Source organism: Schistocerca nitens, chromosome 1 (assembly GCF_023898315.1).
Source record: "Schistocerca nitens isolate TAMUIC-IGC-003100 chromosome 1, iqSchNite1.1, whole genome shotgun sequence".
NCBI lineage: Eukaryota > Metazoa > Arthropoda > Insecta > Orthoptera > Acrididae > Schistocerca > Schistocerca nitens.
In genome coordinates this window covers 1066538645-1066565582 of record NC_064614.1, presented here as the reverse complement: position 1 = coordinate 1066565582, position 26938 = coordinate 1066538645, and the positions used below count along the sequence as shown (strand labels likewise).

The window sequence follows — 26938 nt, the reverse complement described above, 5'->3', positions numbered from 1 at the left end:
TCGAGAAGAAAGGAGTAATTCATAGACAGGGAGTGTGCCGCTTAAAGAAAAGACCGTCACATATGGAAAATAAATATTAATACCTATGAATGGACAGTTGATGACAACACCAGTGAAGCTATTTTACAGGATACACCATAAAGTGATCTTGATATGTTTCTTGTGAGGGTTGTCAATTGAGATATTGTGCAAAGAATACACATACAACAAAGAAAGCTGTAAGAGCTAGAGTAGCATTACCAGAGATCAATGCAGTGTTGAAAATGTAAATGTGCGTTTGGCGTCATTGGCCGGGAGGCCCCCCACGGTGCAGGTCTTATTACATTCGACGCCACATTGGGCGACATGGGCGCCGGATGGGGATGATGAAGACAACACAACACCCAGGCCCTGAGCGGCAAAAATTCCCGACCCAGCCGGGAATCGAACCGGGGCCCATAGGACGGCAATCCATCACGCTGAACACTCAGCCATCGGGGCGGACAATGCGCTGTTCAAGCCCAGAGAGAGGAAAATGTTGTATAATACTGAGACGGTATTCAATCACGTGCTCAGATGGGCTACATTCAACGTTATTTTAGGAAGTAGCAATGTGACTGCTGGCCCTAAGATAATCGAACACAAGAGTGGAGGTCCCAGGGTAGAATTCGAATCCAAACGTTAAATGAAAGGGAAATGTTACAGCCACTGTGCAGCGAACCAAATGGATGTGACCATCAGGGACATTCATGTGGACTCTGTGGGAGACATACCTTTAACACTTTGTATGTCCGTCCTTCTATTATACGGTTATAAGGACCTGATCAATGTGAAATGAAAATTAAAACACGTGCAGCCGTCTCTTTTGGATTTAATTCATTGGTGCAACTAGTTTTGGTGTTCAGTTACACCATCTTCAGGCTCTTATCCGAAGTAAATTGGGAGGCATCCAACCTCGTGTGCAGTCATAACAGTAGCCAATATTAACTAACAGATCTCCAATAATTCTGGCTTACACGACATTATCGCTTCGTTCATCAACCGACAACTGTCAGGACCGAATTCCACTCACATTGTACAAGGACGAAAGTTAGATAGTTCCCAACAGCGTGTACAATTTCTGTTCACAAGAGGAGGAGCTATCACGAGGTGAACTGTAGCTAAATCGGAAGGTTTGGAAAAGGATGAATTGGACAGAGAAGCCTGAGAAGTCTGGCGACGTAGCTGCACTGCTGAAACAGATGTTACATTTGGAATAACCTGACAGGTTTAAGGCGGAAAGATTCTTAGAAAATTGGTCTCGCAGACTATTGCCAGCTATTCCACTAATGCCGCATAGGTTTTCCACTGAGAATGAACCACTAATGTAAGGAAGAAATTATCGAATTTAACATTGTCTACAACCAATGATGAAGGTATTTACTGACAAAAAGTTCTCTGTTGGAATTATATAAGAGAGTGCTAGTTCAGTGTCAGCACCAATAGTAACTGTACCGAGAAATACCCCATACGGGATAAGGCTTATAAATTACGTTGTAGTTGCAAGCATTTAAATCAAACATAAAATTATAAAAGTACATAAATGATTTCACTGCTGCGAATGTGGACGGTCATCAGCTCCATAATGGAATGACGACAATGAAAATCTGTTCCAGACCGCAGCTCCAGAACTCCAACTCAAATTTTTCGCTTATAGCGTGTGGTCACCTTACCATTAGACATCCAAGCATGACTCACAGTCATACCCAAACTTCCATGTGTCGTGAACCAAGCGTCTCGAATCTGTAACCATACAGCCATTATGTACGTTACCATACATTTCATGTATTTCATAATGGCTGTAGTCGCACCAGTGCCTGTTCTTTTAGACATGGCTCTGAGCACTATGGGACTTATCATCTATGGTCATCAGTCCCCTAGAACTTAGAACTACTTAAACCTAACTAACCTAAGGACATCACACAACACCCAGTCATCACGAGGCAGAGAAAATCCCTGACCCCGCCGGGAATCGAACCCGGGAACCCGGGCGCGGGATTTTAGACATGTATCCAGGTCTGAAGGAACTTTGCATCCTTCTTCTGAGCAACACAGGGCCTGAGATATGGTAGTTACAGATGTGTACCCAGTGCCCAATATTGTGGAAGCAATAGATAACCTGAGGCAAAGCAGTTACTTTATGATCATAAATTCGGGGATTGGGTACTGTCTTATAAAAGGCAGTCTCAGGGTGTTGACCCAAGATGGCGTTTAGAGTCCCATCCAGTGGCCTTTAGTACCAGTGGCTGCTTTTCGTTTTGGGTAATGTGTTGTTGACACTCCGGCGCCTACTGGACAGTATACTAAGCGGTTTGAAACCAAAACAGTGATTGATACAGTTGGAACATATTTTGAGGAAATCCACGAACATTTGATGAAATTTAATGTTGACTTGAGTCAGTTACAAGCGGCACAACTACTAATTAGTTTCGTACAGTGTCATTTTGTACTAACATAAGTTCTCTAATTCGACTATTTTATTGGCCACAATGGAGCGTGAACCGATCCTAAGCTTGTGCAGCCTATGTGGGGTTCTTTTAAATCAGTGAAACAGTTAATGTCTTATCTGACGATATATAAATGTTATACAAATTTCAGCCAAAATATCCAAAAATAGCAAGAACCCTGGTATATTTTCTGAAGGCTGGGATGGACTTACAGTGGACTCTGAAGTGTAAATAAAAGGATTTGTTGACCACTGGTCCAATCTTCGTATTCTCAAATTATGAGAAAGAATTTACATTATCATGTAATTTGAGGAACCATGCCTTGGAGTTTGTTCCGAGTCAGGAAATTGATGGAACAGATTACTAAATAGCTTATGCTAGTATACAGCTAAGTAAAGCAGAGAAACACTGCCCAGTTAATGAAAAAGGGATGCTTAACCTGATCTGCAGAATCGCTGTTTTACTGCTACTTGCATGATGGAAGTTTTAAAAATTTTGCAAATCATGCAGTACTGGTCTGAATCTGTCAAGCATTGTGATACAAGGGACTTTAACGATAAGTTAGATTTTGAGGCCATATCTTATCGGATAGAATCACAGTAAGGTGGGCTAATTCACAAATATGCACCACTCAGCATATTGGTACATACAGAGGTGAATGGCAAAAGCCTCAGTTAACTGACCAAGAATGTCAACCATTCAGTTGTGTGCTGACGATGAAGTATGATACAAACAAACAACATGTGGATGGTGCATAATCATGATGGAAAGATTACACAATGTAGGTAAACTCATGACTATCTTAGCAGAGCATGGAGCCTGATGAACATTTCAGAGACTTATTGGTGGAAAACATGGAAACAAGATGAGGTACAGTATCTCAAAAATGCATACTGTTAGATTTTCCATGGATTGTCAACATGGAGAGTGAAATGAGACATCAGGATGACATTAGATTTGTTTAACTAACTTCTTAATTCTGGCCCTCGGCCGTAGGACATCAGGAACAGTTTGGTGGAGGCGTCCAGTGGCCTCTCATGTAAAGCAGTAGATGCCCAGCATTGCTGACAGTGCAAAGAGCTGGGCTGAGCATGGTATCACTCGAATACCACTGTCAGCAACGTCTCCGGTTACAACCGTAATGACAACGTGGCAGGGCAGCTGACAACCGCGGAGGCTCCTGTGACCGGCCTTCAGCGAGTGGGTGGAGTGGGTGGCTTGCTGCCCCGTCAGTGCCTCTCTTGTGATTCAGTGCAGGCTGCCCCGTCCCGTGGTCGAACAATGGAACCCTTGCTGCATTCCAAGATGTTCATCCGGGTATCACAAGCTCGAGGTGTACGCTGTGATAGTAAGACGAAATATTTTACTATACAAACGGCTTAGCACTTACACACTACAGACTACGTTCGTTTAGGGCATGTACTCTAAACACTTCTGTGGTGGAAAGTGAGGAACAGTTTCCGTCCTCCTGCTGCAAACTGCAGTGTCGGCTGTTGCTGTAGTGTGCTCACGTGGCTCTGCATTGCAACGCCTGTTGGCTGTGTTTTTCTTCGCAAACCACAACACGCCTGCCTTCCAGCAGCTGGCTCTGTTGTAACTCACTTCCGCGCTGGCGTACTTGCCCTCCTTTATATCAAGACCTCATCCCTCCAGTCGACCAAACTAGATTATCCTTTACAGTAGAGCTCCCGGTGACTGGCCCTTCTGGCCCCGTTTCGCCTGTTACGAATTATTCTAACGATTGGTTACCCTAACTCTATCGCTTAATCTTACACATTTCTACATGGCCCCTTGCGCCACTCCTCAACTCAAACCCAATGGAATTTATTTCATTACAACGCTTCTTCTACAGCAACTTCTAACTGTGTGTGTGTGAAATCTTATGGGACTTAACTGCTAAGGTCATCAGTCCCTAAGCTTACACACTACTTAACCTAAATTATCCTAAGGACAAACACACACAACCATGCCCGAGGGAGGACTCGAACCTCCGCCGGGACCAGCCGCACAGTCCATGACTGCAGCGCCTGAGACCGCTCGGCTAATCCCACGTGGCTCAACTTCTAACTCTTTAATCCAAACTTACAAGGTAAAGTAGACCAGTTATCCTTAATACTATCACCTTGTCCATGCATCTTCATTTTGATGCTTTTACGCTCTGAGTATCTGATCCACTGGAATCCCAATGGCGGCTAGGTCTGAACTCAGTCTTGTGCATCGTCTTCTACATACCAAAACTATACTCAACAGAATAAGTGCCGTTGCAGTGGCTGGTATCACAATAGTAAATCTTGTCTCTTTCTGGTACTGATTTATCCAACAAATATTTACATGATATAATAAGGTGTCCAGGGAGACTCATCGCTCCCACTGATTCAGAAGCGTGTTTATAGGCTGCATTAATTCCGGCCCTAGAGTTTGATTTAACTTGGTTACGTCTGTGGCAGGTAACACTTCCATGGGCTCCTCTTGGCAATATAAATGAGGCTGTGAAATATTCAGTTGAGTTACCCCAAATCGTGGTGGGCAGATGAAAAGTAGGCCCCATTATCTCACAGGCTGTTCTATTTATTAACAAAACACTCCAGTTTAATTCTAGCCTATTTGCTGACATACGCTTCTCCTGCTGGAAACAACGCTACTACCAGCATATAGTAGGTAGAGTACAACCAATGCACCTCGACCTACTGAAAGTATGCTTCCGGCTCAGTCACATATTTATTGGATTCTCTTACTTCCTTTCATCCCATTAGCAATTTCCTGTGCACCAATCCTGTACCTCTCTTATCACCGTATTTGGACACACGGTGATTTCCCCTTGGTAGCATTTTTATAACTATGCTTTCTACATTTCTACATATCTTCCCTTGTGTCTTGCAGTTAATAATAGTCGCTGCATTTTTACTCTTACAAATTTCTTCAATATCTGCACTTGGCAGAATACATATGAACTATGTAGCACTCGTAACGTGCTTTTTTCCCTGCTACCGGTATAGAAACGGAAATGTAAACTTTCGCTTCGTCAATTCTCACCAATACTGTGGCTACCTTGAAATAGAAAGGTAAACTTTTGTGCTCGGGTTCTAGAACCAACCCCAAATCCGGCGGTAGTTCCTTTCCCTAGAACCCCTAAATGCTGCTCTGACGACAAGTTCACCCGTAACTGATCTCTTCCAACTTGATGCATACTGACCTCCTGTGGTACTGTAAACTTCCCTCGATCTTCCAAGTGCTATCTTCCATGGACTTCAAACATTTTGTCATTGCCATTTTGTCATTACGACTTCCCTATCTATGACCTACCTCGGTGTGTACTCCCCTGATTTTCTGAGGGGACCTGGGTCATGTCATTGCTTGATTTCTCGTACGCTCCATGTACTCTCTCACAGACCCCAGCACTTCCTTTGAGTATTCTATGCCATTCCATTCCCTGGCGTGGGCTGGGCGGTTTTTTAGGTTAGATGGCCTTGGGCAAGTACAGAAAGGGCAACAGCCTCAACGGGTGCGGGGCAAAGTCAGGACATGCGGGGACCAAGCAGCAATCGGTATTCTAATTGTAAACTGTCGAAGCTGCGTTGGTAAAGTACCGGAACTTCAAGCGCTGATAGAAAGCACCGAAGCTGAAATCGTTGTAGGTACAGAAAGCTGGCTGAAGCCAGAGATAAATTCTGCCGACATTTTTACAAAGGTACAGACGGTGTTTAGAAAGGATAGATTGCATGCAACCGGTGGTGGAGTGTTCGTCGCTGTTAGTAGTAGTTTATCCTGTAGTGAAGTAGAAGTGGATAGCTCCTGTGAATTATTATGGGTGGAGGTTACACTCAACAACCGAGCTAGGTTAATAATTGGCTCCTTTTAACGACCTCCCGACTCAGCAGCATTAGTGGCAGAACAACTGAGAGAAAATTTGGAATACATTTCACATAAATTTTCTCAGCATGTTATAGTCTTAGGTACCGGCGTTCTACGGATCGGAGCGTGGAATGTCAGATCACTTAATCGGGCAGGTAGGTTAGAAAATTTGAAAAGGGAAATGGATAGGTTAAAGTTAGATATAGTGGGAATTAGTGAAGTTCGGTGGCAGGAGGAACAAGACTTTTGGTCAAGTGATTACAGGGTTATAAATACAAAATCAAATAGGAGTAATGCAGGAGTAGGTTTAATAATGAATAAAATAATAGGAGTGCGGGTTAGCTACTACAAACAGCATAGTGAACGCATTATTGTGGCCAAGATAGACACAAAGCCCATGCCTACTACAGTAGTACAAGTTTATATGCCAACTAGCTCTGCAGATGATGAAGAAATAGATGAAATGTATGACGAGATAAAAGAAATTATTCAGGTAGTGAAGGGAGACGAAAATTTAATAGTCATGGGTGACTGGAATTCGTCAGTAGGAAAAGGGAGAGAAGGAAACATAGTAGGTGAATATGCATTGGGGGGAAGGAATGAAAGAGGAAGCCGCCTTGTAGAATTTTGCACAGAGCATAACTTAATCATAGCTAACACTTGGTTCAAGAATCATGAAAGGAGGTTATATACATGGAAGAAGCCTGGAGATACTGACAGGTTTCAGATAGATTATATAATGGTAAGACAGAGATTTAGGAACCAGGTTTTAAATTGTAAGACATTTCCTGGGGCAGATGTGGATTCTGACCACAATCTATTGGTTATGAACTGCAGATTGAAACTGAAGAAACTGCAAAAAGGTGGGAATTTAAGGAGATGGGACCTGGATAAACTGAAAGAACCAGAGGTTGTAGAGAGTTTCAGGGAGAGCATAAGGGAACAATTGACAGGAATAGGGGAAAGAAATACAGTAGAAGAAGAATGGGTAGCTCTGAGGGATGAAGTGGTGAAGGCAGCAGACGATCAAGTAGGTAAAAAGACGAGGGCTAATAGAAATCCTTCGGTAACAGAAGAAATATTGAATTTAATTGATGAAAGGAGAAAATATAAAAATGCAGTAAATGAAGCAGGCAAAAAGGAATACAAACGTCTCAAAAATGAAATCGACAGGAAGTGCAAAATGGCTAAGCAGGGATGGCTAGAGGACAAATGTAAGGATGTAGAGGCTTGTCTCACTAGGGGTAAGATAGATACTGCCTACAGGAAAATTAAAGAGACCTTTGGAGAGAAGAGAACCACTTGTATGAATATCAAGAGCTCAGATGGCAACCCAGTTCTAAGCAAAGAAGGGAAGGCAGAAAGGTGGAAGGAGTATATAGAGGGTTTATACAAGGGCGATGTACTTGAGGACAATATGGAAATGGAAGAGGATGTAGATGAAGACGAAATGGAAGATAAGATACTGCGTGAAGAGTTTGACAGAGCACTGAAAGACCTGAGTCGAAACAAGGCTCCGGGAGTAGACAACATTCCATTAGAACTACTGATGGCCTCGGGAGAGCCAGTCATGACAAAACTCTAGCATCTGGTGAGCACGATGTATGAGACAGGCGAAATACCCTTGGACTTCATGAAGAATGTAATAATTCCAATCCCAAAGAAAACAGGTGTTGACAGATGTGAAAATTACCGAACTATCAGTTTAATAAGTCACAGCTGCAAAATACTAACGCGAATTCTTTACAGACGAATGGAAAAACTGGTAGAAGCCGACCTCGGGGAAGATCAGTTTGGATTCCGTAGAAATCCCCGATGTTATTCAATCTGTATATTGAGCAAGCAGTAAAGGAAACAAAAGAGAGACAGAAAAGGACTTGGAAGAACAGTTGAACGGAATGGACAGTGTCTTGAAAGGAGGATATAAGATGAACATCAACAAAAGCAAAACGAGGATAATGGAATGTAGTCAAATTAAGTCGGGTGATGCTGAGGGAATTAGATTAGGAAATGAGACACTTAAAGTAGTAAAGGAATTTTGCTATTTAGGGACTAAAATAACCGATGATGGTCGAAGTAGAGAGGATATAAAATGTAGACTGGCAATGGCAAGGAAATCGTTTCTCAAGAAGAGAAATTTGTTTACATCGAGTATAGATTTAGGTATCAGGAAGTCGTTTCTGAAAGTATTTGTATGGAGTGTAGCCATGTATGGAAGTGAGACATGGACGATAACTAGTTTGGATAAGAAGAGAATAGAAGCTTTCGAAATGTGGTGCTACAGAAGAATGCTGAAGATAAGGTGGGTAGATCACGTAACTAATGAGGAGGTATTGAATAGGATTGGGGAGAAGAGAAGTTTGTGGCACAACTTGACTAGAAGAAGGGATCGGTTGGTAGGACATGTTCTGAGGCATCAAGGGATCACAAATTTAGCATTGGAGGGCAGCGTGGAGGTTTAATCGTAGAGGGAGACCAAGAGATGAATACAGTAAGCAGATTCAGAAGGATGTAGGTTGCAGTAGGTACTGGGAGATGAAGAAGCTTGCACAGGATAGAGTAGCATGGAGAGCTGCGTCAAACCAGTCTCAGGACTGAAGACCATAACAACAACAACATAGTCTTAGGTGGAGATTTCAATTTACCAGATATAGACTGGGACACTCAGATGTTTAGGACGGGTGGTAGGGACAGAGCATCGAATGACATTATACTGAGTGCACTATCCGAAAATTACCTCGAGCAATTAAACAGAGAACCGACTCGTGGAGATAACATCTTGGACCTACTGACAACAAACAGACCCGAACTTTTCGACTCTGTATGTGCAGAACAGGGAATCAGTGATCATAAGGCCGTTGCAGCATCCCTGAATATGGAAGTTAATAGGAATATAAAAAAAGGGAGAAAGGTTTATCTGTTTAGTAAGAGTAATAGAAGGCAGATTTCAGACTACCTAACAGATCAAAACGAAAATTTCTGCTCCGACACTGACAATGTTGAGTGTTTATGGAAAAAGTTCAAGGCAATCGTAAAATGTGTTTTAGACAGGTACGTGCCGAGTAAAACTGTGAGGGACGGGAAAAACCCACCGTGGTACAACAACAAAGTTAGGAAACTACTGCGAAAGCAAAGAGAGCTTCACTCCAAGTTTAAACGCAGCCGAAACCTCTCAGACAAACAGAAGCTAAACGATGTCAAAGTTAGCGTAAGGAGGGCTATGCGTGAAGCGTTCAGTGAATTCGAAAGTAAAATTCTATGTACCGACTTGACAGAAAATCCTCGGAAGTTCTGGTCTTACGTTAAATCAGTAAGTGGCTCGAAACAACATATCCAGACACTCCGGGATGATGATGGCATTGAAACAGAGGATGAGATGCGTAAAGCTGAAATACTAAACACCTTTTTCCAAAGCTGTTTCACAGAGGAAGACCGCACTGCAGTTCCTTCTCTAAATCCTCGCACAAACGAAAAAATGACTGACATCGAAATAAGTGTCCAAGGAATAGAAAAGCAACTGGAATCACTCAACAGAGGAAAGTCCACTGGACCTGACGGGATACCAATTCGATTCTACACAGAGTACGCGAAAGAACTTGCCCCCTTGTAACAGCCGTGTACCGCAAGTCTCTAGAGGAACGGAAGGTTCCAAATGATTGGAAAAGAGCACAGGTAGTCCCAGTCTTCAAGAAGGGTCGTCGAGCAGATGCGCAAAACTATAGACCTATATCTCCGACGTCGATCTGTTGTAGAATTTTAGAACATGTTTTTTGCTCGAGTATTGTCGTTTTAGGAAACCCAGAATCTACTATGTAGGAATCAACATGGATTCCGGAAACAGCGATCGTGTGAGACCCAACTCGCTTTAACTATATATGACGGTAGTATCTGTTCCCGAACGAACAGTTACCGTGGATGACCATGCAGCTTTACTAGAAATGAAACGATAATTAAATGGACACCCTAGCTGCAAACAGGCGTTGATGTACTTCATTGGGGACATGATGAAAATGTGTGCCCCGACCGGGACTCGAACCCGGGATCTCCTGCTTACATGGCAGACGCTCTATCCATCTGAGCCACCGCGGGCACAGAGGATAGTGCGTCTGCAGGGACTTATCCCTTGCACGCTCCCCGTGAGATCCACATTCCCAACATGTCCACACCACTAGATTCGTAACGCACCTAATAGATGTTTGCCCATCATACTCATTACTCGTGGCAGATTAATCTACCAAGTCCTGTACGAGTTCGGACATAGCGTGTGCGTTCGCACAAGAAGGTCAATGGCCGGGAAGCCATATTTTAACTATATATGACGGTAGTATCTGTTCCCGAACGGTTACCGTGGAGGACCATGCAGCTTTACTAGAAATGAAATGATAATTAAATGGACACCCTAGCTGCAAACAGGCGTTGATGTACTTCATTGGGGACATGTTGAAAATGTGTGCCCCGGCCGGGACTCGAACCTAGGATCTCCTGCTTACATGGCAGACGCTCTATCCATCTGAGCCACCGCGGCCACAGAGGATAGTGCGTCTGCAGGGACTTATGAGTATGTTGGGCAAACATCTATTAGGTGGTGGTGGTGGTTAGTGATTAACGTCCCGTCGACAACGAGGTCATTAGAGACGGAGCTCATGCTCGGGTTAGGGAAGGATTGGGAAGGAAATCGGCCGTGCCCTTTCAAAGGAACCATCCCGACATTTGCCTGAAGCGATTTAGGGAAATCACGGAAAACCTAAATCAGGATGGCTGGTGACGGGATTGAACCGTCGTCCTCCCGAATGCGAGTCCAGTGTGCTAACCACTGCGCCACCTCGCTCGGTAAACATATATTAGGCGCGATACGAATGTAGTGGTGTGGACATGTTGGGAATGTGGATCTCACGGGGAGCGTGCAAGGGATAAGTCCCTGCAGACGCACTATCCTCTGTGCCCGCGGTGGCTCAGATGGATAGAGCGTCTGCCATCTAAGCAGGAGATCCCGGGTACGAGTCCCGGTCGGGGCACACATTTTCAACTTGTCCCCAATGAAGTACATCAACGCTTGTTTGCAGCTAGGGTGTCCATTTAATTATCATTTCATTTCTAGTAAAGCTGCATGGTCATCCACGGTAACTGTTCGTTCGGGAACAGACACTACCGTCATATATAGTTAAAATATGGCTTCCCGGCCATTGATCTTCGTGTGCGAACGCACACACTATGCCCGAACTCGTACGGGACTTGGTAGATTAATCTGCCACGAGTAATGAGTATGATGGGCAAACATCTATTAGGCGCGCTACGAATGTAGTGGTGTGGACATGTTGGGAATGTGGATCTCACGGGGAGCGTGCAAGGGATAAGTCCCTGCAGACGCCCTATCCTCTGTGCCCGCGGTGGCTCAGATGGATAGAGCGTCTGCCATGTAAGCAGGAGATCCCGGGTTCGAGTCCCGGTCGGGGCACACATTTTCAACATGTCCCCAATGAAGTACATCAACGCCTGTTTTCAGCTAGGGTGTCCATTTAATTATCATTCCAACTCGCTTTATTTGTTCATGAGATCCAGAAAATATTAGATAAGGGCTCCCAGGTAGATGCTATTTTTCTTGACTTCCGGAAGGCGTTCGATACAGTTCCGCACTGTCGCCTGATAAATAAAGTAAGAGCCTACGGAATATCAGACTAGCTGTGTGGCTGGACTGAAGAGTTTTTAGCAAACAGCACACAGCATGTTGTTATCAATGGAGAGACGTCTTCAGACGTTAAAGTAACCTCTGGCGTGCCACAGGGGAGTGTTATGGGACCATTGATTTTCACAATATATATAAATGACCTAGCAGATAGTGTCGGAAGTTCCATGCGGCTTTTCGCGGATGATGCTGTAGTATACAGAGAAGTTGCAGCATTAGAAAATTGTAGCGAAATGCAGGAAGATCTGCAGCGGATAGGCACTTGGTGCAGGGAGTGGCAACTGACCCTTAACATAGACAAATGTATTGTATTGCGAATACATAGAAAGAAGGATCCTTTATTGTATGATTATATGATATCGGAACAAACACTGGTAGCAGTTATTTCTGTAAAATATCTGGGAGTATTCGTGCGGAACGATTTGAAGTGGAATGATCATATAAAATTAATTGTTGGTAATGCGGGTACCAGGTTGAGATTCATTAGGAGAGTCCTTAGAAAATGTAGTCCATCAACAAAGGAGGTGGCTTTCAAAACACTCGTTCGACCTATACTTGAGTATTGCTCATGAGTGTGGGATCCGTACCAGATCGGGTTGACGGAGGAGATAGAGAAGATCCGAAGAAGAGCGGCGCGTTTCGTCACAGGGTTATTTGGTAACCGTGATAGCGTTACGGAGATGTTTAACAAACTCAAGTGGCAGACTCTGCAAGAGAGGCGCTCTGCATCGCGGTGTAGCTTCCTCGCCAGGTTTCGAGAGGGTGCGTTTCTGGATGAGGTATCGAATATATTGCTTCCCCCTACTTATACCTCCCGAGGAGATCTCGAATGTAAAATTAGAGAGATTAGAGCGCGCACGGAGGCTTTCAGACAGTCGTTCTTCCCGCGAACCATACGCGATTAGAACAGGAAAGGGAGGTAATGACAGTGGCGCGTAAAGTGCCCTCCGCCACACACCGTTGGGTAGCTTGCGGAGTATAAATGTAGTAGATGTAGATGTAGACGTAATTCGTGGAATGCATATTCAGCCGTGCGAGGTACCCGCGCGGTCTAGGACGTCTTCTCACGGTTCACGCGGCAACCCTCGTCGGAGGTTAGAGTCCTCCCTCGGTCATGGCTCTGTGTGTTGTCCTTAGCGTAAGTTAGTTTTAGATTAAGTAGTGCGTAAGTTTAGGGACCTGTGACATCAGCAGTTTGATCCCATAAGACCTTAGCACAAGTATCCAAATTTCCAAATGCTTCTTCCAATCTTTTCCCCTTCTCCGCATCTCCCAGGTGTTGAATACCATCTGTAGCAAAAAGCGATGACTGGTGACCAATAGCGCTCCCCCTTACAGGTTCAGGTTCCCTAACGCTTCCACCCAGATGAAGATCAGTAGTCCCACTATGTAACGAGTAATCTCGCCCCCTCTGTACCTCACCTTCGGGCAGGAATACGTTTCACATTTCTCTCACATAAATTCATTGCTGCTTATACTAATTACCTTAAATATGTACATAACATAAAACAATATTAAATGACTAATGCCGAGGCCTTAATCCATATTGGTTCCTCGTTTATCTTGCAATACCTTTCTCCTCGCTCTCCCTTTTTGGTCCTCAACATATATCCTTGGAATCACACCCAGACTCCTTTGAAATTGTTTCAACTGCACCGACATGTACAGTTACCATTCTCAACAGCAACTGAATCTTGATATTTACTGGCGACATAGTGTCTACCACGTGGTATGGCCCCTTGTACTTTGCAAAAAACCTCTTTGTCTGTTCCGTCGGCATATATAGAGTTGATAGCATCACCAAATCACTAACTCTATACTGCAGCATTTCGCCTTACAGCCCACTGCTTCTTCCTGTGTCTCCAGTGCTAATGTATTTGCCCTTCATACTCTATTCCAAAGTTCCCTAATCATTCTTGCAAATTCCTTAGCAGACTCTCCAGTCTCCACTTTCCTCATTTTCAAAATGTCGAATAGTGATGCCATTTTTCTACCATATACTACTTCATATGGCGATAATGCTGTATTTGTATACTTTTTTGAGTTGCAGATACAGATAACGTATTTCAAATAGACATCCAACTTCTGACACCCGTGTTAGTTGTCACAAGGATTGTCACCTGTGGAGAATGAAATGAGACGTCAGTAGTGGATTCTTTTAATTAACTGTTTATTCCACCCCTCAGCCTTTGTACATCAGGAACAGTTTGATAGAGACATGCAATTCCCTCTCAGGCAGAATAGTATATGGCCGGCATTGTTCACAGTGCAAAGATCGGGGCCAAGAATGGTATCTCTCAGACGCCGCCGTCAGCGCCCTGTCTAGCTGCGACCATGATGACAGCATGGCAACGCAACTGACAATGCTGCAGAGTTGGCTGTGACCTCCTTCCTGTGAACAGGCGTCCCTCTGCTGTAGCAGCGCTCTCTCATGAATCAGGGCATGCTACCCTGTCCTGTGATCCAACAGTATACCATGTACTGCATTCCTGGATGTTATTCCGGTTGTCACTGGCTCGTGATGTAGGCTGTGATACTGGCACGAGACACGAGTGGCTGAGTAATTCTACGGTCCAGACTATGTTCATTTAGGGCTTAAGGCCTGTACTATAAACACTTTCATGGTGGAAAGTGAGTAAATGAATCTGTCCTTTTGTTAGCATATCGAAACATCTGCTACTGCTGTGACATACACGCTGGCTCTGCATCGCAATGCCTGTCTTCTGTGTTATAATTTGCAATGTATAACACTCTTATCTGCCTGTGGCTGCCTCTGTTACAACTCACTTCCATTCTGGCATACTTTTTGACCAAAAACAGTCGATACACTACAATCCCATATGCACAAAGACCTGATTTCAGCTGACAATAGATTCCATTACAAACGTTACCTGAGACCAGTAGACCTATCCAAATGATTGGTATGATAAAAGTTTTTGTTTTTAAAATCCAGTCTTAATCACACCGCGTATGTTACCAGAACATAGGTTTAAAAACAAAAAAATTAAAAAAAAATTTAATCAATGTTCCAAAAATGTTTATCAAAATTGATTGGTATGATGTTCTTGACCGCTCTGCACATACACCAGCGGAGAATCAAGAGGTGTTGACGAAAATTCATAATTTTTCTCTATTTTTGTCCATGATTGTAATACCAAAGCACCAAGCAGAAACGATAGCTCACATAACGGTTAACCAATGGTTATTTACGTTTCGGACAGTGGAGAACATCATAACGGATTAGGACACTAATTCCTCCAGACTGATGAAACAATTGTACCGAATTTAGTGAATTAGGAAGCTAGATACCAGTGCACAACATCTGCAGAACAATGGAAGGACACACAGGGTTAATGTTGAGATGTAATGTGAGAAGTCATCATAGTGACTATGATAGTCTACTGCCACGTATAGTAGTGGCCTATACTTCAAAGGTACATGAGAGTATGAGGCTGTCCCCGCATGAGGCTATTTTTGACTAAAAGATGCCATCCCATTTGAATTATGTAAAACTTCCCCTGCAGACGAATTATCCTTCACGCGGAATTTTGCTATGAGACCGAAGGATATATGGCGCCAGGTTCACAAGATGAATATGAAGTCTTGTAGATATGACAGGTTGCTTCTACAACTATATAGATCTGAAGATCGTCCAGTGTGATCGAAACATGTAATGTAATTAAACATGTGCAGCTGAGATCGAACAGTAAATAAGAATTATCTTCATTAACTGAAATGACTTCTCCAATTCACGTAAAAACTAAGAATTTAGTGACACAGTACCAAGGATCTCATCACTATAGCTGAAATGATATGTCTGGGTAATATAAAATTGCAGCATCCAGTTTGCACTTTGGCTGTACATGTAGGGAGAGTCTGTCTATTTAAGGGCAATGTAGATTCGCTGATTCCTTTTATTTGCAGCTCCTTCTTGAGAGGAGAAGAAAGTGATAAGGAAGAAAGGTAAGGTGAGTCGGAAGAATCAAGATACTCCCATAGTTACTGCGACCTGTCCATATGTCCTAAAGCAATGAGGTGGCCTCTAGAGTTAACTGTCGATTGCTTGTCTTCACCAAAGAAAAAATAAAGTTTAATCTTTCTTCTCTTTCCTTTTAGCTACTGGGAATGTGTGAAGTGGAAACTTCGTGTCATTATTTGAATTTGTGCTGAAGGCGTCTGCGGTCACTGATCGTTAATGTACGCAGGTGTTTGTGTGCGTGTTTGTGTGTTACTCTTGGCTATTTAAATTAAAGTTTGAAGATTCCTTTCTGAATTGTATTGTATGCTGAGTCGATTTGTTCACTTAGGGTGAATGGGAGGGGAGACTGAGATATTGCTGGTACGACCAGGTGGAGATTCTCACTCTGGGCTCTGGTCTTCGGAGTTGGTGCAGTATCGGTATCATGTAAGCTCATTTGGTTCTGCACTGAGAAACCCGCACTTGAGTGATCTAGGGAGTGACTGCAGGGAGAAATAAGTTATTTCAAAAATTCAAGTCACAGATGCCCCTTTCAGTAGCGGATCTTGTAGTCATGAGTACGGATCATCGCAGCTGGAACACCACATCGGTCGCATTCATCAGTGCCTCGCCACAATATCGTTCTTATCCGAAGGGCTGCTCTTGAAGTTACGTCTTCGACTGAAGTGCAGAATAATAAATTCCGTTGAAGAGAAGTTACATATCAATGTTCTACTATCCTGTAAATAATAGCTGTAAAAGTCAGAAGTCATTTGTCTGACAAGTACATAGGCCTGAAATAGTAGAGAAGGAAACGGTTCAGTACTCGCACGGTAGGTAATCAATTATTGCTAGTAATTATGTAGCGGGAATGTGCGACGGAGAGATGACTAGTTCTATATCAGGAATAGTGGTTTTCAAACCATAAGGCAGTGTTACACACTGGATTCGATATCGATGTTTAATGTTCTTGTGTGGGAATCAAAATATAGATTTTCTGTGAATTGCCTAACCAGATGCACGCATGGTCATTTTATAAGGAAAAGAGCGATTTCCTTCGTATGCTGCAACACACGGAGCTTGTGCTCTGTCTCTAATGACCTAGTCGTCGACAGGGCGATAAATGCAGATTTTTCGACTCGTCGTGAATACATTAACTACACCCTAACGAACACCTCACTACCAGTACGATATGAAAATAATAAAATAGGTCACAGGTCACGGTAATCATAATTTTGAGTTCGATACACATAAGTAATTTTCCGGCTTATTCTGTCGACGTACTATACAAGCATTTTCCTTCATCCCATTAATAATTACGCATTCATGAACATCACACTATCTTGTTGGGAAAGACATGAAGAATAAAATCAGCCTTTTTTTGTAGCACTCTTGATTCTTCGGCGAAACAACAATGAATTTACATCGAATCAGCTATGGCATGCTACTGCAATGGCTTCTCTGATAGATGACTGAGACATCTTTTATGTATAATTCCTCCTTACGATGTGCAACAACGTAAATGAAGAAGCAGTATCATACTAACTATGAACTAAGCTGTATCCACTACTAAATCACGAACGTCTTTTGTAGTTTCTTACTATCGCCGACAAATAAGTGGAACAACGATGCAATGGAAATCACCTTTCTTGTAAATTACAGCTATAATAATCGGAGAGGCTCCAAAATTTTGTTCTAACTGTATTTTCTTCTTTTTCTGCATGCTGACTAGAACAGACGTAAGAGTCCTACGTTTTGCCATTATCTGAAATAATAACGACTGTATGAATGAGATGGTAGATATGAGTCGAGGAGCAGTAGTTGAGAAGGGAGTGAGCCATATATTACAAATAGCTAAATATGCATATAGCTATAAGCTTTATTTTATTAATATGAACTGATTATTTCAAGTTATGTATTTACCGACGATTATAGCTAGAGTTGTAGGCTAGCCCCGATGTTATTCAGTCTGCACACTGAGCAAGCAGGAAAGGAAACCAAAGAAAAATTGGGCGTAGGAATTAAAGTTCAGGGAGAAGTAAAAAAATTTTTTTTTCAGCTTTGCCGATGACATTGTATTCTATCAGAGACACAAAGGACTTGGCAGAGCAGCTGAACGCAATGGACGGTGTCTTGAAAGGACGATACAAGATGAACATCAACAAAAGCAAGACAAGGAAATGGAATACAGTCGAATTGATTACAACAGGTTATGCTGAGGGAATTAGATTAGGAAATGACAAGAAGCAGTTGATGAGTTTTGCGCTTTCGGCAGCAAAATAACTGATGATGGTCGAAATAGATAGGATATAAAATGAAGACTGGCAATGGCAATAAAAACGTTTCTGAAGAAGAGAAATTTGCTAACATCAAATGTAGATTTCAGTATATGTAAATCTTGTCTGAAGGTGTTTGTCTGGAGTGTAGCCATGTATGGAAGTGAAACTTGGACAATAAACGATTTAGACATGAAGAGAATCGAAGCTTTTGAAGTGTGGTTCTACAGAGGAATACTGAAGATCTACTTGGCAGATGACGTAGCTATCGAGGAGATACTGGCCGGCCGAAGTGGCCGTGCGGTTAAAGGCGCTGCAGTCTGGAACCGCAAGACCGCTACGGTCGCAGGTTCGAATCCTGCCTCGGGCATGGATGTTTGTGCTGTCCTTAGGTTAGTTAGGTTTAACTAGTTCTAAGTTCTAGGGGACTAATGACCTCAGCAGTTGAGTCCCATAGTGCTCAGAGCCATTTGAACCATTTTTTTGAGGAGATACTGAACAGAATTGGTGAGAATAGAAATTTGTGTCACAAGCTGTCTAGAAGAAGGGATCGGTTGATAGCACTCGTTCTGAGATATTAAAGGATCACGAATTTAGTATGGGGGGAGGCGGGGGGAGGGGGGGATCATGGAGGGAGAGTAAGATATGAATACAGTAAGCGGATTCAGAAGCATGTAAGTTGCAGTAGTTATTTGGAGATGAAGAAGCTTGTGCAGAATTGTTTTTGTTTTTGTTTTAAGTAAACCAATAATTCTTTACTGTATAATGACTTATCAAATCTTAAAATTTGGCCGTTCAGACTGGTTTGGACTCGATACGTTTGTTGATGCAACAATCTTTCACCTTCCGTCCTTTATCGATGAGTATTTTATTGTTTAAAATGTACCAGAATTTTCTAACAAGTCTGATACCTTGTGTTTCAATTATTTTTACATGTATGTAATAATGTTGAATAACAAACGCGGTGAAGCATAATCGAATGTATTGGCGGCCAACAATGCACCTTCCATTTGTTAAAGGATAATAGTTTAACAGGATACACCAAAATAAAGTTCAGATTTAAAAGATTAGATCATCCTGTTACAACGTAAAAGTCAGTTTCTTATAGTTTTTGGAGTGCCTCCTTTCGGTAGTTATTTTCTATTCAATAAGTATAGGAGAAGATAATGAAAACACGAAAGGAACACTGCAGGCTCATAAGCTGATTCGCTATAGGAGAGGAGCGTTTATTTCGAACAGATGGGAAATACTTTTACGTAGGATGCAGGTACCTGAAAGAAATCAAGAAGTACGGCTATTATGAAAATTTACAAAATCAGTGGAAAAGAAACTGTCTGAACTTGATTCTATTTCCCTTGCATTAGTATTCACTTCATTCTCTTAAATACGGTTCAGTCAGAGGCCAAAACATGTACTTGATTAAGTATTACAAATTTTCTCAATATATGTACAATTTATTGTTTCTTCGACGTAGAATGTTAATTGATGTAGCATTTCGGAGGAGGCAGAATTAGTGTGTATCTGTGTGTGTGTGTGTGTGTGTGAGAGAGAGAGAGAGAGAGAGGGAGAGAGAGAGAGAGAGAGGAAAAGAGGTGAAAATGTGTAAGCAACATTCAAGATTACCTGAGAGTACGTCACAACACAATTCAGAAGCGAGGTGTACAGCGAGACGATTTATGCAGATTAATGGCGGCGATATGCAAATGTGTGACGTCTCAGTAGAATCGCCGGTGAACAGCAGTAACAGAAGAATAAACACTGAGAGATTCACAGCACAGTAAATGTTAAGTTTCAACATTGTAGAGATAATCAGGTTCCTGTTGTAAAGGAAATCTGAAGTTGGTAATGGTATGGCCATCAAAGCCATAAATTTTCTTCCGCTTAGACACTGTGTAACATTGCTTATTCTCATTTATACCATGAATATTCGTTTTGTTGTAGATGATGCTAGACAGATCACTGTAATTAGACAAGATTATTCGGAGATAACAGAGAGATGATTAGTTACCTTACATGTCGCATTTCGTTTTTTTAAAGGACGAATCAAAGAAGTAACCTCGCTACAGACTGAAGTCTACATCAAATAAATATCTTCACAACTTCATTCAAAACGCTGACATGGAAATGAGGCCGCCACTAAATAGTGTCCCCAGAGTAACATTGTTGCAATGGCTCAAATATCTGTGTCTCACCAAGTGGCAATGTGCGTGATAAAACGTGAACTTTTCAGTGGTATTGTGCTATCCCATTTCCCCAGTGCCTTCGCAGTGTATTAGCTTGTAATGTGTGCGGCGTCTGAATATTGACTTGACTTTGCGTACTTTCTAGAGCCAGGAGGGAGAGAGTGGTGGTAAGGGGCGGGGGGGGGGGGGGGGGGGGGCGGAGAGGGTGCGTGCAAGCAGAGGGGGAAGAAAACAGAATTTTTCCGAAACAGATTAAGGTGATGTTGTTGCCATCTTTAACAAGCAATACAGCATACAGTTGTTATAAACTCTCAAGACGTATACCGCTTGATCAAAAAGTCACTATAAATTTGAAAACTTAATAAACCACGGAATAATGTAGATAGAGAGGTAAAAATTGACACACATGCTTGGAATGACACGGGGTTTAATTAGAACAAAAAAAACACCCCATATTGCTAGACACGTGGAAGATCTCTTGCACGCGTCGTTTGGTGATGATCGTGTGCTCAGCCGCCACTTTCGTCATGCTTGGCCTCCCAGGTCCCCAGATCTCAGTCTGTGCGATTATTGGCTTTGGGGTTACCTGATGTCGCAAGTGTATTGTGATCGACCGACATCTCTAGGGATGCTGAAAGACAACATCCGACGCCAATGCCTCGCCATAACTCCGGACATGCTTTGCAGTGCTGTTCACAGCATTATTCCTCGACTACAGCTATTGTTGAGGAATGATGGTGGACATATTGAGCATTTCCTGTAAAGAACATCATCTTTGCTTTGTCTTACTTTGTTCTGATAATTATTGCTATTCTGATCAGATGAAGTGCCATCTGTCGGACATTTTTTGAACGTTTGTATTTTTTTGGTTCTAATAAGCCCCATGTCATTCCAAGCATGTGCGTCAATTTGTACCTGTCTATCTACATTATTCCGTGATTTATTCAGTTTTCTAATTTATAGTGACTTTTTGATCACCCGGTAGATTAAATATGTTACAAGAAGACTGTTGTCGTAGCAGGGCAATGCATCCTGTATAACAATTTCACTCACGCCAACCCGGAAATATTTTGTTGCGTTAACCCTTTCGCTTCTGTGGGCGTGTACACACATCCTCCTACGCCGTTCGCCAGGCGTTATAGATGTGTATAAGCTAACCGTTTGGGTTTTCCTAGACTGTTGTGGCCGTCAGAATGTGTTCTTAGCCGCAGACTTTTCACTGCTGCGGATGAATTACTTCCGTATCTGTGTGAATAATAGACTTTCGAGTATTTATCATGCAGCATATGTGCCTCTCTGCGTGTTATCATTTGCAAAAAAACTAGTTTAGATATCTTGAATCGTTTATATGACGACTGTTATTTCTAAAATGATCCGCAAGGCGCAAGGACTTGAAAGGGCATGCAGCCCGCGACCGTCCTTCGGATATAAAACACAATAACTTGAGAACGAAATCGTTTCGCTCTCAATTTTAAATAAAATTTTTACATCTCATCTACATTTCATTCATAGAAATCTATCAATTAAAATTAACCACATGCAAAGTTTACACAATGGGTTTTTACCTCTGCGATCTCTTAAAATTTTGGGCAATATGTAACTTAATTTGATGCAGTGCAGTAAGTATGATAGATAACGAGAAACAATTCAGTTCCTTATCGTGTGAAGCGATCAGACTGCAAGATGTGTAAAACTCAATATTATCCGCAATAATTTTCAAAAAATCGGATAATAAGTGTTTCACATCGCTATGATTGGCGTCTCTGAGCACATGCACCCGGATTTGGTAAGCATTACAGCCATAACAAAAGCCGCCTCAGCCCGGAATGCAAAGAGCACGCGTGTAGCAACGAAAGTGTTAATACAGTGGATTCAACGGTGAAGGTTGCATTGAAGTAGTTTCATACTCAGCTGAAGTAAATTCAGATAAAGACCATTAAAGCGTTACCACGTTTAGAGACGATTCATTTCTGTGCAGCCTATATAGTTTACACCCAAGAAGCTCTATGTTTAAGGATGCCGCTTTTGGAACCTAAATATTTCTACATTTGAGATGAAAGTATGCCAAGTTTTATGACGTTAATGAAAATTAACAAATTTTTTTTATAGAAGATTACCAAGAATGAGCATCAACAGAATTACGAAAACCATGAGTACTTTGGCTTCTTAACTATACCGCAAAACCCGTATTGAATGTGCACGATAACGGAAAGAACACCCTCTGGGAAACAACTTCGTTTTATGAGACTCTACCGGAAAAGCGATGAAAGTCAATTTCCGAAGTCGGAACTTAGAGACGTCGGTTAATGCAGAGTATCTTATGTCTCACGGCGAACTTGAGATTACCCTCCTGAAAATCTCTCTCCCCGCCAAGAAATTGCTACTGTTTAAGAGTTCAATACAAGAATGAAAAAACAGATAAATCCAGAAAACTTAAATTCCACTGCAAAGTGACATATTAAGAGCAAAAATTATGCAGTTAAAGAGAAAGTACAAGACCAATGTCGTTTGTGAAATGGAACGAGAATTGCACGCTGAACAAGATTCCATGGTTGTTACTGCAGTGACTACAATTCCATAAGTATTGGATCTGAACATTCGTATGATGATCGTGTGTCACCTTGCCACGGTTGTCCTGAATCCAGAAGTTGCTGTTGAATTTCTTCATGAATATGATTGTTGGTTTCCTCAAATACACTTATCAAATTCGAGATCTTGCCCCAAATGTATTGCTGTACATGTCGACAACATATTAAATACGACCTTAATTTCCTTCCTGTAAATCACACAAACGAGACAGAAATTATATTCACTCTCCGAGGCTTAGCCACATCTACAGTAATTTATGCTGTCGTTTGCTACAAATGGATTCATATGAATAATGTCGGTGAGGAGCGTATTGTCGAGCAATGAAGCACACGTCTTCTAAGGTACTACACGGCCAGCATTCGGGATCGTAATGAACAGTCAATCACATTTAATGCATTCTCTCTAAAAATAGCGGCAGAGATATTTCACACAACGTCAAGTAATTCTGGTAATGAAACTGCAAAGCAACCTACAATTTCAGGGGCTGTTAATACAGTAAAATGGAATAAATAAATTGCGACAAAATAATGAACTTTTCGTTGGAAGGTATTTAGAAATATCCACACAGCTCAGCCATAATGAATTACTTACCTAACAGCTGATAGCAGAAGCTGTAGTATTTTCAATATTATGTGTAGAAAGAAAGAAATGGCTTTCTTCGAAAGGAAAATTAATATTAGCTATACACATAGCAAGAAACCCTTGCTTAAACTGGTTCTATACACTGTAATGAGTATATGATAATTTCAACTTGAGCACCAACACAGAGATGTGCTCTAGGAACTAGTGAAATTATGGTTCGTTTTCAATCGTAGTCTAGGGGTAACTTATTTTTTCATGGATTCAAACACATTAACTGCTTACATCTTAAACAAAAATTATGAGCAATAGCGGCTCTCGTTGTTCCAGTTGCCTTGTGAAAGCGGGGGGAAGAGAACACAGAATTTCTGCGTACCATCTTCCTTTTTGTGGGAGAAATTGCCCCTAAAAGGCGGATCAATCAGTAACGAACACCGTTAGTAGAGTGTTGAAAGGAACGGAAGCAACTGCAACAAAGACACCAATGTGCACTCACATAACACGTGGCCTGTAACATAAAAACTGCCATGATGATCTCTCCACGGGCCAAAAGATTCCGAATCAGTCCCCCCCCCCCCCCCCCCCCCCCCCATTCGGCTCTCCGGGAGGGGACTACGAATGTGGAGATAACCATACGAAACACATTGACTTTCCAACGGAAAGGCTACATTCTACGAGCCAGATTGTGAAATACCAAAAGTATGAGCGTGGTAGGGAAACTAGAAAATTTGGGAAGGAAAACGTAAAGGCTCAGCCTAGATGTAGTTGTCGTCGTAGGCATCTGTAAAGTGAAGTGTGAAAAAGATAAGGATTTCAGAACAGACGAATATAGGGAAATATCAACGGCAGCAGGAAATTGTATAACGGCAGTATGTTTCTATATGACTAGAAAGTAAGGCAGAGTGTGAGTTATTGTGAACATCAGAGTCATAGAGTACTTCTTATCGACAGCAAACAAACCCCAACAACAAAACTTGATGCATACGTACGTATGGCGCAAGCAGTGATGAAGAAATAGAGGAAGTGTATTAGGACACTGAGAGGTTAATCAGAACGTAACTGGAGGTAAGTATCTAATAATAATGGATGACTATAAGGCTGTAGTAGTGGAGTTCGTAGAACACTGAGCTATGGGAACATACGGGCTTCGTAAGAAAATGAGAGAGGAGAGAGTCTACTTGAGTCCTAAAATTTATTTCAGCTACAAATAGCGAATACACTGTTCAAACATCACAGGTGACCTGGAGACACGGTATGATTGCAGATGGATTACATCATGGTGAGACAGAGATCCGAAAATGAGCTATTAGATTCTATGGTGCACCAAGGTGTGGGTAAAGATTCGAATCTCAATTATGTAATAGCGAACAGTAGACTGGAGTTTAAAAGAATCAGCCAAGACAATTAGTACTGAAGGAAATAGGATACTGAAGTACTGAGGAATGAGATGTGTTTGATGTTAACGCTGTGGATACTGCGGTAGTGAGTACCACAACAAGCAGTTCAGTCAAAGAGATATGTACATCACTAAGAAGGTATCTAACAGAAGTTGTACAGACACGTGTATATACACGGATGTAACTGCAAAGAAACCTTAGGTCACAGGAGAGACACTTGAGTTAAGCAATGATAAAAGAAAATATAAAAATGGTCAAGATTAGGCAGGAGTACAGGAGTATAAGTCACTAGGAACGGAAGCAAAGGAGAATCGGCTGCACCAAAAATGCAAAGAAAATAAAAAGGAAATACTGATTCAGCTTATACAAAAGTCAAAATCGCATATGAGTAACTTAAAACGAAGAGTCTGAACACCAAGCGTTTAGTGGGAATTAGGAATTCCATTGTTAAACACACAGGAAGGAGCTAATAGGGAGAAAAAATAAGCTGACGTTATCTGTAATGGGAAGGCTTTGTGTGAAGATGCGATTTAAGAAAAGATTGGAGTAGATATGGAAGACATTGTGAATACTGTATTAGAGTCCGAGTTCAGTAGGGATTTACAATTACAAAAAATTTGAACACTTCATCACCAGATGATACTCACACACACAAACAGGTACTCATACGTGTAGTGTTCTGACTGTCTAATGCACCTCTTTCGCTTCATCTGTTTTCGTACTTCGCGAAAAACAAATTCAAATGCTGTACTGTGTTGTCATTAAAGTTCATCTCTATTTTAAATTCAGCTAGAAAGATGTTTATGTCATAAGCTGTACTGCACCATCAGTAATTTCATCGCAGTATTTTATGCTCAACAGGAAATGTTGAAGTCCATTACTGTACTGCTTTGTCAGTAAATTTTACTTCTCTCTGTTTTATACTTGAATAGTGATCTTGTACCTCTTTCTTAAAATGATAGTTACATAACCCTTTTAGTAAATGACTTAGAATTCTATTAATACTTCTGGACGTCATCCCAAGTACATCTGCAATCGTGGTACCAGTTTTAGTTTTAAGATTGGAAACTCATGCACCTTTGGAGTTCACCTCAGTTACATTACGATTACATTAATAATGTATATTACAAAGGGAATGGAGGGGGGGGGGAATCATACAAGACAAACAAATATACTGTAGAAATGCGTTTCTTTAGTACATTACATTTCACTGTTTCTTCGTCATACATCACACATTTAGTTTCCTTCAACAATTTTTCCAATATACAGATATCTCCATCAGGTAGCATAGTTTTGACAGCTGCTTCTGCCTTCATAAAGTTAAGCTGATACTAAATTGCGTTATGTGGGTAATTACCACACACAATGAAAAATATGAATACAACCAGTTTGTTGTACTGACAGTACAGTGCTATTAATATTCTCACATTCATCATGCACTTCAAAAGTAACAAATTCTTCAGATTCTGTAAAGCAGTCTTTTCTGGGTGTCTGCGTTATTTTCATATTTACTGTCTCGCAAGACAGTATGGCTTTCTCCTTTCCACACTTCTGAGATTCTTCTGGTGTGTACTGCGCGTATGCTGTCACCAAGATGCTAGTAACTGACAAGGAAAATGCAAATTTTATTATTTCTAGTAGTGGTAGTGTAATTCAGACTTACATATTTGTGATTAAATGATGCACGGAAAAAACACAGCAGCACCAGCACCAGCATCAGTTACTTGCTTCTGCTAGTAGTTTCTCAAATTTATACTATTTTCCTGCTAAGACAGGAATTGACAACTTGTCTGACAAGTTACAATAAGTTCAAACTTGTTCAAATAAGGAAAAGCAATTAACAAAGAACTCAATACTATCTCTATCTCCAAACTTGTCATACTTTGCTGACTCAACAAGAAATGCATGTGCACTTTATTCCACAGACAATCCAGGACATGCAACATTGGATGAGAG

At 41.7% G+C, this 26938-nt stretch overlaps 2 non-coding genes across 2 annotated transcripts; one reads left to right on the top strand and one right to left on the bottom strand.

The window, feature by feature from the left end:
* Positions 1-10332: 10332 nt before the first annotated feature.
* Trnat-ugu (transfer RNA threonine (anticodon UGU)) lies at positions 10333-10407 on the bottom strand. The gene has a single exon. It is a non-coding gene; the product is annotated as a tRNA-Thr (tRNA).
* A 1290-nt stretch (positions 10408-11697) lies between these two features.
* On the top strand, positions 11698-11772 carry Trnat-ugu (transfer RNA threonine (anticodon UGU)). Its single transcript has one exon. It is a non-coding gene; the product is annotated as a tRNA-Thr (tRNA).
* The last annotated feature ends 15166 nt before the right edge of the window (positions 11773-26938 follow it).